This window comes from Nyctereutes procyonoides, unplaced genomic scaffold (assembly GCF_905146905.1).
Source record: "Nyctereutes procyonoides isolate TBG_1078 unplaced genomic scaffold, NYPRO_anot_genome, whole genome shotgun sequence".
Taxonomy (NCBI): Eukaryota; Metazoa; Chordata; class Mammalia; order Carnivora; family Canidae; genus Nyctereutes; species Nyctereutes procyonoides.
In genome coordinates, this window is record NW_026575052.1 from 19,662,825 (window position 1) to 19,682,759 (window position 19,935).

The window sequence follows — 19,935 nt, forward strand, 5'->3', positions numbered from 1 at the left end:
GTTAATCATTGGGATAATCTTATGATTGTTTTTTTTTAAATCTCATTTTGCAGATGAGGAACCCAGGATAAATAGATTGCCCAAGACCTCCCAGAGCCCTGCCAGAATGTGTTGAACAGGGATTTCAACCTGTCTAGTCAGACTCTAGATGCAGTGCTCTTTAACTGTTATGCAACTTGTCTCTTCCAGGCATGCATCGCATGAGCCTCATAGCCAACTTTATGAGATATGTAGTATGGATAGAATTACTACTATTTTACAGATGGCAAAACTGAGATCCAGAGATTTCTAGTGACCATGAGCAGTGTCACTGGCCTATAAACTCTATACCAGGTAGTCTTCTCTCCTATAGCACCGCAACTCCTCAGATTTCTTCTTCTGACACTGGCAAGGGTGTGTTCTATATATTGATATTTCTAGTTTGGAATGAAACATTCTGTGGGTCTTCATCTTGATCAGTAACCCATCTACACTGCACCCTACTGCAGTAGGGATGGCCTACCTCTAAACATGGCATCTGTTTGTTCCCACCTCACTCCCAGAACTATAACAGGTAGAGCTGGCTAGATATAACAGGGGTGCTTTGTCTTGGTCACCGACCACTACCTTCCCCCTTCTCTGGCTTTTATTTGACAGGGACATTCCTTCCCCTTTTTTAGTTCATTACTGTCCTTATACCATAAATACTTCCCCACCGTAAAAATAGAAAAGAAGCTGTGAGTCATTTACACGTTAGCATAAATGTGCCTTCATGATTTCATCAAGGCTGCTGGTGCCTAACTCTTTAACTGCAGAATGAAAGTCTCTGGACTATCCTGGTTTCCTTCCTGAGAAGGATCAACTGGGAGTTGGTCTAGACATCAGGACCACCACAGACTTATTACCCAGAGATACATGGACTGCATAATTGTTGCAGATCAGCACCTAGGGCAGCTTTTTCAAACCAATGGGACTCTTAGCTCCTGCTCTCTCTTCCCCTCTCTGCTGCGCCAGGTAGACTCTTGCCCTCACCCTCTTCCAACTTGTCAGGAATCCAGAGAACATACTCCATTCTATTAATGATCACATATTCTTTTCTCTTCCTGGGGTCCATAGCATGATGAGTGCTGCCCTCAGGAGCAGCACAAGCTTTTAGCATAGCTCTTCAGCAGATGGCTGTATACGGGAAGGCTGGATGTGATTGGGTGTGTGTGTGTGTGTGTGTGTGTGTGTGTGTGTGTGTGTGTGTGTGTGTGTATAGAGTAGGAAAGCCCGTAGAGGAAGGGAATGCATCTGACTTGCAGCCCCATCACTGGAGCACTCTCTTACTTTGTGTTCCCCCCAGAAGCAGACCTGGAGATAAGGATTCAGGTGCAAGTGGTATATATGCAAGATGACTCCATGAAGCACTGGTGAGAGAGTGGAGAAGTGAAGCAAGGAAAGAAAGACGATCAGAGGGGCATTCATGAGTCATTTAGCACCGTGGACAGCCCATTGGGGAACTCTGGGAGTGCCTCAGCATTACTGCCCCCTTCCCTGAGGTCTAAGAGGTAAGAATCTTCTACAGATTCCCTTTAGTCACTGGTGAGAGCTGCTGGGTAGCAGTTGTTATTTCCCAACAATTCTCACGTACCCCTTTGGGTCATAGAGTCTTTCTTTAGTTTCTTTGTCTCATAAAGGCAGAGATCCAGCCATTAAAATGGGAATACATGGACATGTAGCTGTGAGCAGAATACCCATATGCTTCTGCTTCACGTGTTTTAGGAGGTCGAAGGAGTGCAGAGAGCCTTACCTACCAAGCCTTACCTACCTAAAAACCCCGTCTTTAACAAGGGTTTCTGTGTCTCTGCACTGAAGATTAAATTATTCATTTCTGAAAAGCCGTTCATCACTGGTAGTTATATTAAGTACAGAGAATTAGCAACAAAGAAAGGGGGAAAATGCCAAGCAGTTGGTTTGGTTGAACACAAGTAAAGACTCTTATAGTCATTGGCTTAGACAGCTTATTATTAATGGCTATTCCAATGCTGCATAATAATAATTATGCATGTCATTAAATATGTGTCTGATTAACTTTGTCATAAAATTTATGACAATATTAAGCTTTATTCGCATGCTCAACCTTCATAATTTATTGCTTATATATCACAGTTATGACTTTAAAAAATCTCCAAGACACTGTTGGTTTGATGACTACTTTCTTATCCATGAGTCTAGTTTATCCATTCATTTGGAATTTCCGTATTACATGAGTCACCAACTCTGCTTCTGGTACTGCCTGTGGCAAAGCAATTTCACTTGCCCCATTATTGTGGCTGAGAGGATCTCCCCCCTTATGGTGTGAGTTCTCTCATCATATATTACTGATTAATTCAACCAACATTTATTTGGCCCCAGTCATAATACATTCATTCAGATGGTATGAATTTACATGTGGATTAGAACTTATCTGTCCTCAAAGGTCTCATGGTTTAGTAGAGTATAGCACTTCCTTATAGATGACTCTTCAGGAAGGGAGCAAACATGAATAAAGAACCAGGCATCTTCTGTTTCCATAGGTATGCAATAACAAAGCTGTTCTTATATTTGGTTTCCAGAAAACATCTCTAAAGCTACCAGTCATCATTTTGTGCCTTCAACAATGAGTAGCACTGTAGGATAGTGCTTATTACATGGCCTTAGCTTTTCATGCTGGCTGGGAATTTGATAAATGAAAGTCATTCACTGGTAAAATGTACTTCCTTTAGCCAAGTGCACAGTGGTAGCCCTTTCTAGAATCTAAGTCTAAAGATGCCATCCATCAGACTCCATGTCTATGCACTTCTTAACAATAAAGTAACTAAAAGAACTTTACTATTCACAACAAAGGTAAAATGCTATCAAGAATGAAGCTTAGTATCACAGGGGAAAGAGTCAAATATGTTCTTTAAGTTTGTAAGTTTACATAAAAAGGATGTTCTGGGAAGCCAAGCCTGCCACTGTCAGCTCTCAGAATTGCTGTTGGCAGGAGAAATAAGGGTCAGAAATGGAATGCAGCAGGTCAATAGAAGATTGGCTAGAGACACGATAAGTGTTGATCCTGTAGTCCAATGACCTCCCAAGGATTCTAGTGTGGGTCTGGCAGTAGACTAGATAAGTGGATATGGGTCACATTTGCACCCTAAAGTGAGAAAGAGGTTAGTGTTGAAAGAATTTATTTATTTTTAAAGATTTTATTTATTTATTCATGAGAGAGAGAGAGAGAGAGAGAGGCAGAGACACAGGTTGAGGGAGAAGCAGGCTCCATGCAAGGAGCCCAATGTGGAACTTGATCCTGTGACTCCAGGATCATGCCCTGGGCCAAAGGCAAGCGCTTAACCCCTGAGCCTCCCAGGTATCCTGGAAAGAATTTAAACAGCTTATTTTTAGTCCCTTTAAAGAATTTTATTTTCCTAGCTACCAACATAGAACATCCCAGATGATCATGCAATTTAAGGTTATGGTATACCCATGGCAAGTAGAATAGTCCCAAGAATAGCAGGTAAGTCAAATGATAGCAACCAGGTTTGAAGCAACTCCATCCTTTCTTTGTCTGGAGCAGTGATTAAAAATTACAAAAATGCATACAGTAGTACATCCTTAAAGAGAAGATCTGGCCACACCACTTTCCTCTCCCTCCACACCAGATCTGTACTACATGAGTTCCCTGTATTAGTAGGAAACTTTACTCCCCACCTCCTCCTTCAGGCTGGAACTTTGAGGCCATCTTGGGATCCTCCTTGGCTCTCTACAGCCAGCAGGGAGCAAACCTCACTTTTATCTCTTTAAATGTTTCTCAAGCCTCTACCTTCCTTCTCAATCCCATTCCTTCTGCTGTAGTCATAGCCTTTGTGAGACCAAGTAGATTTCTTGCTTCTGTCCTTCCTTCTCTTCAACTCATCTTCCAGAGTCAATGGCATGACTTCTGCTTGCCTAGAGAATAAAGTCCAGACAGTTTGCAACTAATCCTTAGTTCACTTTCCCAGTTTCATCTCCAGTGACCCCTTGCTCTCTCTGCTCCATACCTGTTACTCTGACTGACCTCACCTTCATTCTTTGGACATACCAAACGGTTCACATCATCATCCCTTACCTACCCAATTCACTACCTGTCTGGAAATGACCAAAATCCTCCCAAGCAGTATTTGTCACTTCTGCATCTATACTCTAAAAGCTAAGTTTCCATTAGAGTGTTTATCATATTGGTTGTCAATCTTAATTAGCTTGGTAACACCTAGCATAGTAATTGAAACACGAGTAGATGCTCAAATATAGATTTATTTTTAACTTAAAGTTAGATAGGATTTTTACAATGCCAGAATCTTTAGGTCAAAAAGATTTGGCTTTTTATATTAGTCAGAGTTCTTAGTTTCAAGCAATATAAACAACTCTGACCCATTCAAGCAAGGAAAGAATGAACTGAGGGCTGTTGGGTTACTCACAGGCTTTCTGGGAGGTCCATAGAGGTACTGGGGACCCCAGTAGTAGAGCAGTACATAAAATCTCTGCAGGGAACCATGTAGCTGTTGCTGCTGGGTGCAGGTTCTACCAGAAGTACCCCGTACACCCCAAGCCTGACATTAGACTCAGCTACTCCCTTTGGAAACTGACATAGCTCCTGGTTCTGCTGTTGCTTCAGCCAAAATGGATTCTCTGCAGTCACCACTTGTCCCATGTCATGTTAAGAGTCAAACTCCTATCCAGTTGGTTGAGCTTGGATCACATGTCTGAGCCTAGCTGCAGGGGAGGTTGGGAAAGTGAGCATGTGGCTTCCAGGAGGTAATCAGTTTCTGTCACCCATCAAGAACCATGAGGTAGGGAAATCCCCAGACAGCTCAGGTACAGGAAGGGAGTGGGTTTAAGGAAAGTGCAAGAAGAATGACAAGTTTTTATTTGAACTTTCTTTCTGGACACCAAGGACCTGATTAAGAGCTTCCTTTGATAACGTATTCTGAGTCTTAGCAGGAAAAAAAAAATGGCACACTCAAAATGGGTGATTGGAGAAGAACTGAGTAAAGAACGTATTTACAGAGGATAGGCTGGGTATAGGGAAACCACAAGGGACAATGCAATATTCTAGGACTAATAACAAGAGCTGTTACCACCTAAAGGGGATGAGGCACAGAGGGAGAGAGAGTTATAGTGTTCATATGTGTGTGTCACCTGATAGCCATGCAAAGGAGACACAGCCAGCCCTCAGCAACCCCTCAAGGAGAGAACAAGAGTTGTAAGTGCCCTGACTCTTCCCCTTCCTTTCCTATGAACTCTAGGCAAGGCTCCCATTGGCCCCAGTCAGATGCCAGAGAATGAGGAGCCCATTCGGGCTGTTCATTCTTGTCAGTCTGGTAGAGCAGAAGCGTACTGAGGAAGGATAGAAGTGGATTTGGAAGGGGATCCCTGGGTGGCTCAGCGGTTTAGCGCCTGCCTTCAGCACAGGGCATGATCCTGGAGTCCCATGTCGGGCTTCCTGCATGGAGCCTGCTTCTCCCCCTGCCTGTGTCTCTGCCTCTCTCTCTCTCTGTGTGTGTGTGTCTCTCATGAATAATAAATAAAATCTTAAAAAAGAAAAAAGAAGTGGATTTGGAGGAACAAATAAAGATATGCAGCGCACGAGGTTTAATCAATATATCACCAACATTTTTCTTTTCGTTTTATTCAATATCCCCTTTGGGACGTCACTTTACATTTTTAGTACCCCAGCCTACAAGATAGATGATCTTAAAGTGTCCTTCTCATATTGAATTTAACAAGATTCTCTTTTCCCCTTGCTTGCTGTTTAGAATGCTCTATCATATGGTTCAACAATCTGTACCATTAGGGATCCCTGGGTGGCGCAGCGGTTTGGCGCCTGCCTTTGGCCTAGGGCGCGATCCTGGAGACCCAGGATCGAGTCCCACGTCGGGCTTCCGGTGCATGGAGCCTGCTTCTCCCTCTGCCTGTGTCTCTGTCTCTCTCTCTCTGTGACTATCATAAATAAATAAAAATTTAAAAAAAAATTAAAAAAAAACCAATCTGTACCATTAAAGGGTAGTGAATACCAACTAGTCCATTTTTTTCCTTCACAGAATTGGGGGAAAAGAGTGGGAAGTGGGACCTGTGCACACATCAAGATTCTCCCTTTGTATTATCTTCATATGTATTTTGTCAGCACATGAGATTCCCTGCTGCTTATCTCTGCCTCTGCCCCATTAATATCTAGCCTTACTAAAGAAAGTGGTTATAAGAATTATCATTAAAATGAGCCCCATGGCATCACTAGTTATAAGCCCCCAAAAAGATTCATGCAATGTAACCAACAGTGCTTCCAAAGTATATGGTAACGTATACAAGAACAACTAGTTATTGGCTGTTTACTCTGGAAAAGAATACTGTGGGGAAACTTTCATCGTTGTTTCCAAGTATATTATGGGTTCCTTTGCAGAATATGGAAACCAATGGTTTTTCCTATTCCCAGGAGCCTCAAATAGGGGAATTGTGGTGTATCATGAGATGTGTAGATAAGAGAAGAATATTCATTTTTTTACTCTTAAAAAAACTACATTAATTGAAATCTTATGTTTAAAATGCAAATGATAGAGAAATACACTGAGCAAAAAGCAGAAGTCCCCCTTTCTCTGTGTTCACTTCCTTCTCTACCCCTTGTCCCTTCCTTCCCACTACCAACATTTACAGTATGGCAGATAAAGGAAGACTTTTTCCTAGCCACATTATTATAAGCTATGTTCTAATGGGTCATTGAGAATAGGGTCTTGAATTGGTGTTTACTGTGCTGCTCTTTCAAGGCCCAGGCAGCCTTCTACATCCTGCTGCATCACACTTTATGAGAACGAAAACCATTTGCAAAGCTGCAAACCTGCCTGAGTTGTGTCCATGGCAGCCACTTGCATGGGGTTCCTAAGCTCCTTCCATCTATTATTTATTTTAAGGGCTAATTGTACATTTCAGATTTGCCACTTACCTACCAAAATAGGGATTTTGCTTCATTATTTTCCTTTTTTTAAGATTTTATTTATGAGAGAGAGAGAGAGAGGTGGAGACACAGGCAGAGAGGGAGAAGCAGCCTCCCTGCAAGGAGCCCGATGTGGGACTGGATCCTGGATCCCAGGATCACGCCCTGAGCCAAAGACAGATGCTCAGCCACTGAGCCACCCAGGTATCCCTTCCTTCGGTATTTTCAAAATTTGAGTGAAGGACTCTACTACTAATGAATATTTTACATTTCTAGATATGATTTTTGGCACTTGTAGGTATCAAATGCCAAGAGCATTTGCTTGCCAAGGGCAGAATACGTACACTTTTGTTAAGAAGAGATGTCCATGCAATGAGTATGGTTTATATTTGATATTAAGTATAAGAAATAATTGTTTTCAGCATTACACCAAACACAGTGAGTTTTTAACATGAACTTTAGGGATCTGTTAACAAGGATTTTGAAAGCTGCTCACGTGTCTCATCCTGCAGGAGGCACTCATTCACCTAGCCCATCCTGGCCCTTCTCTTCTTCAGACTTTTAGGTCATGTGGTGTCAGTATTTCTTATTGTATCTCTGATCTACTTATCTGATCCCAAGCACTGTAAATGGGCAGATGCTTAGGCGCTCAGCTCACCTTAGATTCTGAGTTCCTAGAGGACAAGGAATTTATTCCATGGCTAACACAAACAGTGAGTTCCTTGACCCTTCCCATCTGTAGACCTCTTACAAGTACCTTAACCTCTCTTTTATTTTCAGCTATGGCAAAATATCAATATTGGGTGAATAAGAAAGCTCACCATTGGCAGTTGTCTCTCATTACCCATAGCTCATTCACCACCTATGAAATCTATAGATTTTACCTCTGAAAAATATCTCTGAAATCCATCCACTTCTATCTTCATGACCACATCTTTATCCAGCCACCATCATCCTACTCCTAGAACACTACAGTGGCCATCTAGCTGGCTTCCTCTCATCCATTCTCGTGGCTTCCCCCTGTCTATTCTGAAGCCCTTCCATCAGTTCTCCACATGGCAGAAAGAATTGTATTTCCAAAATGCAAATGTGTTCATATCACTCCTTACTTAAAATTCTTCAAAAGCTTCCCATTTACCATTCAAGAGGAACAACATTCTTACCATAGCCTGCCCCCGGGACCTGCCTCTCCAGCCTCATCTCACTTGTACTCTCCTTTATCTCTGACCTCCAGTCCCACTGGCCTCTCTGACTCTCCATGCTCTCCCCTGACTATAGGCCTTTGCACATGCTGAGCCTCTGCCTGGAAAACTTCTCCATTCCCTCACTCACTAAAATCTCTTTGTCATTCAGATCTCAGCGAAATTGACACCTCCTGAGTGAAGATGTCACTGTGACCCCTTGTACGTGGATCACTTTGCCCTGCACCACCTCCTTAGGAATTACCACAGTTGGTAATTAAACAGTTTGCTTAATGTCTGTCTTCTCCACTAGTCTATAAAGTCTGTGAGGCCAGGTACCCAGTCCATTTTTCTTCATCATTGTAAACCCCACACTGTATCTAGCCTATGATAAACTCTTCATACTTATTTATTTTAAAAAGAAGAAAGAAAGGAAAGAAAGAAAGGAGAGAACAGAGGAAGAAACAGTACAAAAGGCTGGAAGGATGGTGAAAGATTGTTGAAAGCCAGTTTAGGCTGCTTGCTTCTAAAATTATTCAGGGACTTCCACATTTACTACCTACAATGGCTTTTTTGCTGTTGCTCTGTTGCTGTGGAATTTGATAAAAGTCATTTTCTTTTAATATTTTCCTTCGGGCTTCATGTTGTGTGTAAAAGTACATTTTTTCATGCAGATCCTCTTACTCAGCCTGCTGCAAACATCCAGCTGGCTGCTGGATATCTCAGCCTGGCCTTCCCACCAGTGAACCTGTGCAGTACTTACTTGTGCAATCCAAAACTAGCGCATGCAATATATAACTCTTCGTACCTCCAAAAGCCCCAGTCCTCTTTCTGAATGTATGACCTAGGCTCCGTGCTCACCTACCACTCAGTCTACTGATTTGTCCTGCATGTGCCTTGCCTGCCTTCCCATGCCACTTTCTAGTTCACTCATCTGTTACCTCTACCTCTCACCCTGGAGGGTTACAGTAGCCTCTCTACTGGCCTTTCAGTTCCAAAATTCAGGCACCTCCAGATCATCTTTCTCTGTATTGCCCCCAGAATTCCCCCTTGAACATGCAAATCTTACCATGCTCCTTCCTATAGAGTTCCTCCATAATGGCTACCACCCTTGGCTTCACAGCAAAACGTGACCTGGCATTCAAAGCCTTTTGTCACTCATCCCTTGTCATCTCTTATCCCCAGGCGTATGCCTCCTGGCTTTTTGTCTGCAGTCACACTGAGCTGCTCAGTATCCCTCTACTGGTGGAGCTGATGGAGACCCTCATACTTTTGCACATGCTGTTCCCCTGGGCTGGATACCCTTCCCCATCTGTCTGGTAAACCTCTCATCATTGAATCCCACTCTTGACAACACTGGTGTGAAGAACCAGCCAAACATGTGATCACAGTCACTTTCTCTATACTTGCTTCATAGATCAGGGCATGAAATCCGCCTAGAGAAGGCTAACATGGACTAGCTGAGAGGTGGTGGTAGCTGAAATTAGGGTGGTAGCTGGGGGATGGAATGAAGAAGGTCTTGAATGTACTCCAAATATAGGGCTTTTAGGACCTGCTGAAAGAGTGGATGTGGGAATGAGAAGATGGGAGGAATCCAGGGGGCTATAGCCTCTAATCAGAGGAGACAGCCTCAATAGCAAAATTATAAGGAAAAAATTCACATGCTGGTCACCCAACTTCAGTAAATTTTAACTCTTGCCTCAACTTCATTTCTACCCCTTTATGACCCTATCCACACCGTCCGTACTCCCTATATCCCACCTTCCCCCCACACACAATGGATTATTTTGAAGTAAACTCTTATCATTTCCTCTGTAAATATTCTAGCTTGTGCCTCAAACAGTATCACTCCTAACAAACATTAACAGGAAAAGAACACAATGAAAAATTGAAAAATTGTGTCTTTGTATCATCAGATATATATTTAGTGACCATATTTTCCTGATTTGTCTTTTTTTCAAAAGCAGGTATTTTATTTCTTTTTTTTTTTTATTATTTATGATAGTCACAGAGAGAGAGAGAGAGAGAGAGGCAGAGACACAGGCAGAGGGAGAAGCAGGCTCCATGCACCGGGAGCCCGATGTGGGATTCGATCCCGGGTCTCCAGGATCGCGCCCTGGGCCAAAGGCAGGCACCAAACCGCTGCGCCACCCAGGGATCCCCATTTTATTTCTTTTGTTGTAGGTATGTTTGGCTCAGGATCTAAGTTAGCCTGGGCATTGAATTCATCTGCTATGTCTCTTTGACTCCGCCCCCCACCCCCACCATCCCCTTGGTTATTTTTTCCAGTTTGGTTGCTGTTGCATTGTTGCTGAAGAAACCTGGATGTTTGCCCAATAGTATCAGGATCCCACTGCATCCCTCTGGTGTTGTCCATCTTGTTCCTGTGTCTCCTTTATTTCCATGAATTGACTTTATCAGATACAAGAGTGGTGTTGTTGTTGCCTTTGGGAGGGGGTGGGCAGTAGGACTGTTTCATAGGTGGTGTTTTATACCTTCATCAGGAAGTTCATAATGTCTAACAATCCCTGTTTTTTGTAACGTTAACAGCCATTGACAATTATTGCTTATACCTTCTTTATTTAGTAGGACTGCAAAAATGGCAATATTCTAATTCTGTTATTTCTTCATTTATTAACTGAAATGTTCTCTAAGAGAAAATTCATCTCTTTACCCATTTGGCTGTCTTGGGACATAGTTCATATAGGAAAGGCAGGATAAGAGCTTTATTCTTTCCCTTATACACAGTTGTCAAAAGAATGAGTTATTTCCCTTGCGCCTTCTAAAGGTAACCAATGAACATTTGTATTGGTTACTATTATTTTATTGTGAATATTGTTAAGAGTTTATGTGTTAAATATGTTTTATGTATCAGTCAAAGTTACTGTATGTTATTGATGTTTAAATGGTTCTGTCTGGGACCCCCAGTGGATTTTCAAGTTGGCTCTGGAATTCATTTGACATGGTCATAATTCTCTTTGATAGCTTCTTTGCTTTCTGGTATGTTCCAGGCTCATCTTGTATATATCCTGCCCCAGATCTGGAAGCAGCCATTTCTCTTCAGTTCCTTTCAGTTGGGAGTGTTGTTTGGAGACCACGAAATCTGGATAGTAAGTGGATAGAAGCCTCTGGTAGAAGGTTATTGCTTCTCAGTTGTTTACCATTTACAGTGGGAAAAGGTAGAAATTTTTTTTTGTTTTTGTTTTTTAATAAAATGATGACTCCGTTCTGATAAATACAATTCAAATTCAAGACAACAGTGGGGTTTTTTGTTTTTTGTTTTAGAGAGAGAGAGAAAGAGCGTGCACAGGCACAAGTAGGGGGAGGGAGAGAGGGGCAGAGGGAGTGAGAGAAAGAGAATCTCACGCAGGGTCAGTGCCCAGCATGAAGCCTGAGGCTGGAGCTCAATCTCATGACCTTCAGATCATGACCTGAGCCAAAATGAAGAACTGGGTGCTTAACCAACTGAGCCACCCAGGTGCACCAACAGTGTTTTTACTTATTTTATGGCTCTTATATCCATGAAGTGTCTCCTTTCTCTCATGCCAAAAATCCCAGTTCTGAATAACCCTGATGTAATTACCATTTTGCTACATCCCACACTACACACAATCAGCCTCAGAGTAATTATACAAAAACTACAGTCAACAATATGATTAATGAAAACAGCCAAGCTTTTTTCTCTTTTCCTCTAGGGTATATCCCACCAGGGACATAAATTATTGTGTTTTAGAGTCACTTAGAATAGACTCTATCTGTGTCACTGTCCCCGCAACTATATACATAGTTAGGTTATTTGTTTTATTTTGCTTTAAATTTTTAATAATTCATTTTAAAATTTTATTTTATAATTGTAAAAATATTAACATGGTTGCAAAGTCAAATCTACTAAGCAAGGCATATTCAAATCTAGCTTCCCTGCACTCTCTTTCCCTGCTCTCCCTCCAAATAACCATTTAAAAAAATATGCAAGGACCTCTTCACCTTGTCCCCACTTCTACCCTCCACCCTTATGGTCTATTCTCAATACAGTTGCCATCATGAGCCTTTGAAACATAAGCCAGTGCTCTGCTCAGGACCATCCAGAGGATCCCATCTCAATCTGAGTGGAAGCCCAGATCCTTACAATGGCCAGCAGGCTTCTACACTGTCACTTGCCTACCCTTCCATCATCCTTCTCTCTGATCGCTCTCCTACCCCTTTCCTCCTCGCTCCACTCCAGCCTCTGCTGCACTCCTACCTTAGGTCTCTTGTAGCAGCTCTTACCTCTGCCTGGTGTGCTCTTCTTTCTAATATCTGCAGTGCACGCTCTCTCACTTCCTTCAAGTAATTGCTCAAATGGCACTTTCTCGGTGAGCCCAACCCTCCACCCCTTAAAAATTGCAACCTGACCCTTCCCCAACTTCAGATTTCCTATAACTCCTCTATCTTTCCTATTGTACTTTTTTAAACCTTTAATCATGTTACATAATCTACTTATGTAGATTACATAATCTACTTATATATCATGCTGATTGCTTGAGTTTTGCACTAGAATATAAATTCTACAAGGATAGGGATCTTTATCTGTTCTGTTTACTGGTATAGCTCAGTGCCTAGAATAGTGCCAGGCATATAATAAGAACTCAGTAAGTGTTTGCTGAGCAAATGAATGAATGAATGAATGAAAAATTTTTGAATTTCAGCAGAAAAGGTTAGCAAATTATGTCCCAATGTTAGGAAAACATTCAGAGCCACACTGACTCTTGGGCCTAAAGGTGAATAAGGATCTCCCTCTGACCAGAACATTGCTTCTTCCTCTGTCATGTCCTGGTGCTTTGGAAGTGAGACATGATGAGACCCATGTGGCACATCAGTAAAACAGATGAAAGACAATAATAACTTCCTATGTATATGATGTTTATTACATTGATATAAGCTCTACGTTTAATCCTTACAGCAATCCAGTAAAGAGGATCTTATGATTTTCCTCATTTTATGAGTGAGGCCAGAGGCAATATAGATTAAGAAATTTGCTTATTGGCCAGGTAGTTTGTAAGTTGTAGAGTTGGGACCCTGGAACCCATGCTCTAAACTAGTGCTGTCCAATAGAACTTTCTGCAATGAAGGACATGTTCCATATTGGAACTATCTAAAATGGTAGCCTCTAACATGAGCATCTGAAATGTGGTTAATGTGACTGAGGAACTGAATTTTTAATTTTATTTACTTTTGATTAATTTAAATTTAAATTTAAATAAGAGCCTGTCATTACTGTCCTAGACAGCTCCGTTCTAAACAGCTATACTATAGTGCATCTTGGTTTTGACTGGCAGAGTGGCAAAGAGTTATTTAACTCTCTGTTGCAACTGTGATTTAAATCCAAAGGTGCAATATCTTTGTGGGATTCCATGGAATGCTGCAACCCATGAGCTCCTTCTCCAAACAGTGTCACCCATGACTTAATGAAACATACGCCTGCCTGATCTTAAAACTCTCTCAAACAAGCAAAAAAATGTCCCAACACATTATGTTCCCTTCTATTGAAGGAAATGGAGGACCAAAGTGTTCTGATCCTAGTTTGTTCTAACTTAAGAGCCTAGGTTTGTAAGAAAAAATAAAGAAAAGCTAATGACAAGTGGTAGTGTGTGACGCTGCAGGGTCAGCTGAAAAGTACAAGTTGTATTTCTATTGATTTTTAAATTATCTATTTTTTTATTTTGGAAAATTGAAAAAATGTGGAAGTTTTTTTAAAAAAAGAAAAGAGCAAACATATATTTTTACCATCTGGAGTTAATTACTAGCATATTTGATTCAGGCTTTTTTATGTATATAGTATTTTTAAAATTATATGAGTGATATAAGAGTTTCTTCCTTTAAAAAGAAGAAAGACCACCTTATTTTTTTAAAGATTTTATTTATTTATTCATGAGAGACACACAGAGAGAGAGAGAGAGAGAGGCAGAGACACTGGCAGAGGGAGAAGCAGGCTCCATGCAGGGAGCCCGATGTGGGACTCGATCAGGGTTTCCAGGATCACGCTCTGGGCCAAAGGCAGGTGCTAAACCACTGAGCCACACGGGCTGCCTGAAAGACCACCTTATTGAGTTAAATCTCCCTTTGCACTTTCTTCCAATTCCAGTCCCCTTGCCTTATTCCCCAGAAGTACACACTAACCTGAACTTGGTATATATTCTTCCAGCTATTTTATATACTCTTACATATACATGCTTATAATTACACACATACACATAAATAATTGTACATATGTACATATATGTGTGAAGATATGCATGTATCTTGCATATATAATGTATATGTATATATGTGTGTGCATATATGTATGTTTGTACATATGTGTATGCATGTATATTGTTGACCTTTGAACAACACAGGCTTGAACTGCAGAAATCCACTTATATACAGTTTTTTAAAAATAAATATAGTACAGTACAGTAAATGTATCTTCTCTTCCTTGTGACTTTCTTAATAACATTTTCTAATAATGATCTTAATAACATTTTCTTTTCTCTAGCTTAGTATACTGTAAGAATACAGTATAACATATATACACATGTAATACATAATACATATAGTATACAAAATAAGTGTTAGTCGATTGTCTATGTTAGTGGTGAGCTTCTGGTCAACAGTAAGTTACTAGTAGTTAAGTTTTGGGGAGTGAAAAGTTATATGTGAATTTTTTACTATTTTTGACATTCCTAACCACCCCCCATTGTTCAAGAGTCAATTGGACATATACATACATTCACATATATATGCAAATTCTTGGAAATATGTAATATTTTTGTATGGGTTTTTTGACACTTATATCAAGAATATCACACTGTATCCTGTCCTGCAACTTTTTTCACTTCTTATGGTTTTTGAGCTTTGTGCATTTTTTCTACATTTAAATCTAGATTAGTGTCCCTATTATATCATATGAACATGCCACACTTTGGTTATCTATTTCCTTACTAATGAATATTTATGTTATGTCCAATTTATTTTAAATAATACTGCGGTGACAATTCTGCTAGTGGATCTCAAGGACAGATAATTTTTAAGATCATAGAATTTACTCATTTTCCCTTTTACTAGGTACTTCTACAATGCCTCCAAATTGTGCCATTTATTATCCCACTAGTAGTATAGAAAAGCATTCCTTTTCCTACACTTACACCAGCATCTGATGCTGACCAACTTAAAAATTTTGCCCAGCTGAAGTAGGTAGCCTATTGTGGGTTCAGTTTGTGTTTCCCTAATTACGTTCTATATCCTTCCCTGTTTATTAGTTGCTCTCATTTCCTTTTCTATGAAATTCTTGGATATATCATGTATGCTTTTTTTCTGTTGTTTATTTTATTGATTTATAGGAATTCTTTATAACTTCTGGTTAATCCTTTGCATACTAGATATGTTACAATTAACATAATTTAATCCTCATTTATGACTTGTCTTTTATCCTTTTTATGGTTTATTCTGTTATACAAAAGTTTTAAGTCTTAGACTCTAATGGTGGCTTCTAGCAGGCTTCTCTCATTCCCGCTGAACTGGTTACAGATCTTACTAAGTCTTCATGTGTTAAGTTCTCGGAAAAGAGACAAAAGCTGATGTGTGATGATGGTTTATGGGCTGATTGCCATTTTGGGGAGAAAAATGTTATCTTGTGCATATTTATAGCATTTTCCTTAAGAAACAGTTTATTTTTATATTGTGAATATTGTGTTGTTGTGGTAATGATTTTTTCTATCTAATAATAAAATGTTGACAGTGGTAAAATCCTTATGATAGATTTTAAAATAAGAATTGATTTTGCCTTTTATTGTATACCCTTTGAAAGTGTTTATTTAGGGCTCTTTTTCCTGGATTTTGTATTTATTCGGATCTTCTATCTATGATTATGCTGCCAATGATTTCAGACTGTTTAAAAATATCTTAAATAATGTCTCTTTATGGACAGAAATCATAGCATGCTGGAACCAGTCCACCAGCTTTGAATCCCAGCTCTCCACTTATTAAGCAAAAACCTTTGGCAAGCCACTTGTGTTCTTTGTTTTTCAGTTTCCTCATCTGTAAGATGGGGTAATAATAGTACTGATCTTGGGACTGGTATAAGGGATAACACACTTCGGAACATCCCAGGGTAGTGGTTTGGCACAGGGAAAACCCTCTACAGATGCTGGCAGTCACTGTTTCTCAGATCTTTCAAGATTATTATAAATGAGGAAATACATTGTAGATTTAGTGCTCTCTGGAAAATATATTCAAGCTGAAGAGCAGCTAATTTTCCTAAATATCATGTGATGTGCTATTAGTGATACCAGAAAATGTACAAATACAAAAAATTCTGAGAGTGCTGATTAACCCAGAACTCTTTTATAGATTCTTTTTGACACCTTTCAGTCCCCAAAGCTCAGTCCTTGTCTCCTCCAAACACGTGAAATCAACAATTTAAAAACCAAAACACAAAAGGTATGACTTTGAACCACACCTCCAAAAGCCTGGCCCTTCACACGTGTAATTGTACAATTGTTTGGTGTAAATATTTGTCCACTTCTCCCTCCCCTACTCATCTGTAAGCTCCATGAAGGCGAAGGCAATAGAAATGCCAAATTGTGTATCAGTTGCATTCACTCATTCATATGTATTTACAGCAGCTTGATGACCCTCTGTTCTGCCCACAGTCCCCAGCTGGCTGGATGCCTGGTTGTGGACACCCTTCCATCAGCTTACCATAGGGCACAGGGTCTGGAGTGACAAGAGCTGAGTCTGAGACCTGGTCCTCCACTAACTGAACAGGAATTGACACAACCTCTGTACGTTCCAATTTTTTCAACCATAAAGGAGATGCTATCATTAAAGATTGAGTGAAATTAATATGTAAAGTGTTGTAAAAATGTAGGGTTTTAAATGGTGAACGTGGAATTCACTAGAAATTCCTTTGATGACAGTAGCTGGATATTAAAACAAAGACTGATGTATTACGTATGACAGGATATGAACTCGAATGATTTTTATGTTTGCAGTCTACACTCTCCTTTTACCTTGGTAAATCATTCTGAAACAAGCTCACCCCCACCCCGCAGCTTCTCCATTCAAGAATGATGCAATCCTGACCTGTGATGTTTTCAGAAGTGTTTTCTGAGCATTGGCAGCTTAAACTAAAAGCATCCTCTCTATTTTTTCTTCTTGCTATTGCATATGGGATAACTGCTCTCACCTGTTAACCCCCTCGCAGAAAATCCGCCCACCGCACAATAGCTTGCAAAACACAGCGTGGCACTCTGTGTGTGCTGCATAAAGAAGTCAGTGGGCAGGGTGTGGGGTCAGCCTGCTGTTGGGGGCAGGCTGGTTTTGTTGGCACGTCCCTTTTGTGAAGGATGTAGTCATTGTTCTACAGTCTGTACCGGGCTGCACACCATCTATTTACTTGCTGTCCTTGAACTAACGGGGGGTCTTTTCCCCCAACCATAAATGGGTTGGTGTGAGAGAAGCTTCTCCCGCTGAGGGACTCACTTCTGCACCAAGTCCTCTTTGTTAATCTTCTGCAAAATAAGGCAGTTTTCTGTTGAAGAGAAAGCAATCATTAATTTTTCATAAGAGCAGCAAAGTTGTGAATAGCAGAGGACCTCTTGAATAAAGAGCTTAGAGGTTCCAAAGAAAGAAGAATAACAAAGCCCAGGGGGGAGGAAAAGTGTATTCTTTCTTATACTATTTATCATTCCCCCAACCCCTTCATGCCCTGTTAAGAAGGAAGAAGCCATTTATGCAAACTAACAGTTCTTCAAATCTTATGAACCTTAATTTTAATCTTTATCAGTGCCTTTTTAAATGAATAATACAGTGACCTTCAGTTTTGTCCTGTATTATGTGAGGTTGATTCATAAAGACCGCTTTAGTTTTTTAAATTAAGGCAGAAGCTGTATGTATTCTACTCAATTCTAGCATTAGCGTTATCCCAAGTGTGGCATTTATGTTCTTTCGCTTCTTTGGTATAAATAAATATCAAAGTAGGAAGACCAGTGTGAACTCTACAAGGAATAATAAACTAAAATAATATGGCATTGATTTTGTTCAGGGTGTCTAAATGCATTTTTATGATTGTGTATGTTTATAGCTTCTTCACACAAGTGACATGAATTCCAGGCAATTAAAAAGGACATGAATTTCAAGACATTTAGGAAGAGGCTCTGCTTTCCAGTAGCCCTGCATTTGACCAAATTGTAGTTCTTGGGAAAAGCACTGCAGATTTGAGACCTCCACCCTAAGAAATGGTGGAGTTATTGCCATTTTGTATTGTTTTACAATATTATTGCAAGGAAACCACATTAGGGGACTTGATTTTGGCTGCTGAAGTGCTGTAGGAGGATATAACAATTTAATAAAAGAGCAGAGAAAGATTCCCTTACACCGCATGTGTGTTTTCATTTTGCGTTTCCTCCAATCAGGGGCTCTCAGACTGGCCTAGAGTCTTGTTGCTGAGGTCTCAACCTATGTCACCTTGAATGAAGGAGACATGATACAGGAGCTTGGGAGCCCTGCAGGGTCACAGAGAGGACTCCTTGATAAAGGGAAGGGGAACACCACATGGACAGCCTTCCACAGAATGAATTTAAGATGTGTGATGTTCTCGTGCATTTCAGTAAGATAATAGACACTCTCTTTATTGTTCAGCTAACTTCTCTGTCTCCTCTCTGACCTTCTCAGGGCATTACTGTTATTCTCTTGAATTTTTTTTTGTATTATCTAAATTACTCAAGTAATACATAAATATCAACTCCTTGAAGAAATTAAAACATTACAGAGAAGTTAAAGTCCTCTCAGACCCCCTACCACTAATACATGTTCCTGTTTGCCCTCCTCTCCCTGTACCTCTATCCCCCATTTCAGCAACCATGCTCAGTTTAGTCTGCATCCTTGGAAATGTCTTAGATACATTTAAGCACAATCATTAGCATTAAACAACTAGATAGAACTGCTTTTAAAAGGTTCCCCTCTCCCATATTGGTATAATATTCTGTGTATCTTTCTGCTTTTTAAATTCATTAATATTTCCTGGAGATCTTTCCATGTTAATCCATATAGATCTACTTCATTTGTTTTAATTGCTTCATGATATTTCATGGTGTGTCTGTGCTGTAGTTATTCAGCTTTTATCCTAGACGGGCTCATTTAATTGTTTTTCCAATTTTTCTCTATTAAAAATTCTGCAGTAGTCTGTGACTTCTTGTGCACAAGAGTGCTTCTCTAGGTCCATACCTACAGGCAGGATTGCTGGACCACAGAACACACATTTTAGGGTTTAACAGGTAGGGCCAAATTGCTCTCCAAACTGGAGGCACCAATTTACATTCCAACCAGCAAGGTATGGGGGTTTGCATTTCTCTGCATCCTCACCAATATTATCAGACATTAGAAGTTATGTGACTTGAATGGGTACGAAATGGTGTCTTTTATAATATTTCTCTTATTACTAATGAGATTAAGCCACTTATTACATGTTTATTAGCTATTGGCATTTCCTCCGTATGATTTGTTTATTCTATTGGGTTACTTGCCTTATGGATTTGTAGGAGTTTTGTGTGTGTGTGTACATGTATATATATGGACATATACATGTGTATATGTACATGTACACCTATATTTTTACACACACACTGTATTGTAATCTTGTATCTGTTGGATGCATTACTGTCTCTGGGACCATGGCCTTCATTTAAATGTGTTTCTGGTATCTTTTTTCTCACCATTGTTTTTGACTTCGATTTTTTTTTCTCAATCTTACTGTTCTTTTCCCCCAACTTCCTTGTAAACATGCAGTGA

General features: G+C 40.2%; 1 long non-coding RNA gene across 1 annotated transcript in view; it reads left to right on the forward strand.

The window, feature by feature from the left end:
- The window catches only part of LOC129513787 (uncharacterized), a 54,356-nt gene that overhangs the window by 14,904 nt on the left and 19,517 nt on the right, over positions 1-19,935 (forward strand). Inside the window, exons 2-3 of the long non-coding RNA XR_008665300.1 lie at positions 1,325-1,529; positions 11,139-11,237. This is a non-coding gene — a long non-coding RNA (uncharacterized LOC129513787). The remainder of the gene's footprint in view (positions 1-1,324; positions 1,530-11,138; positions 11,238-19,935) is intronic.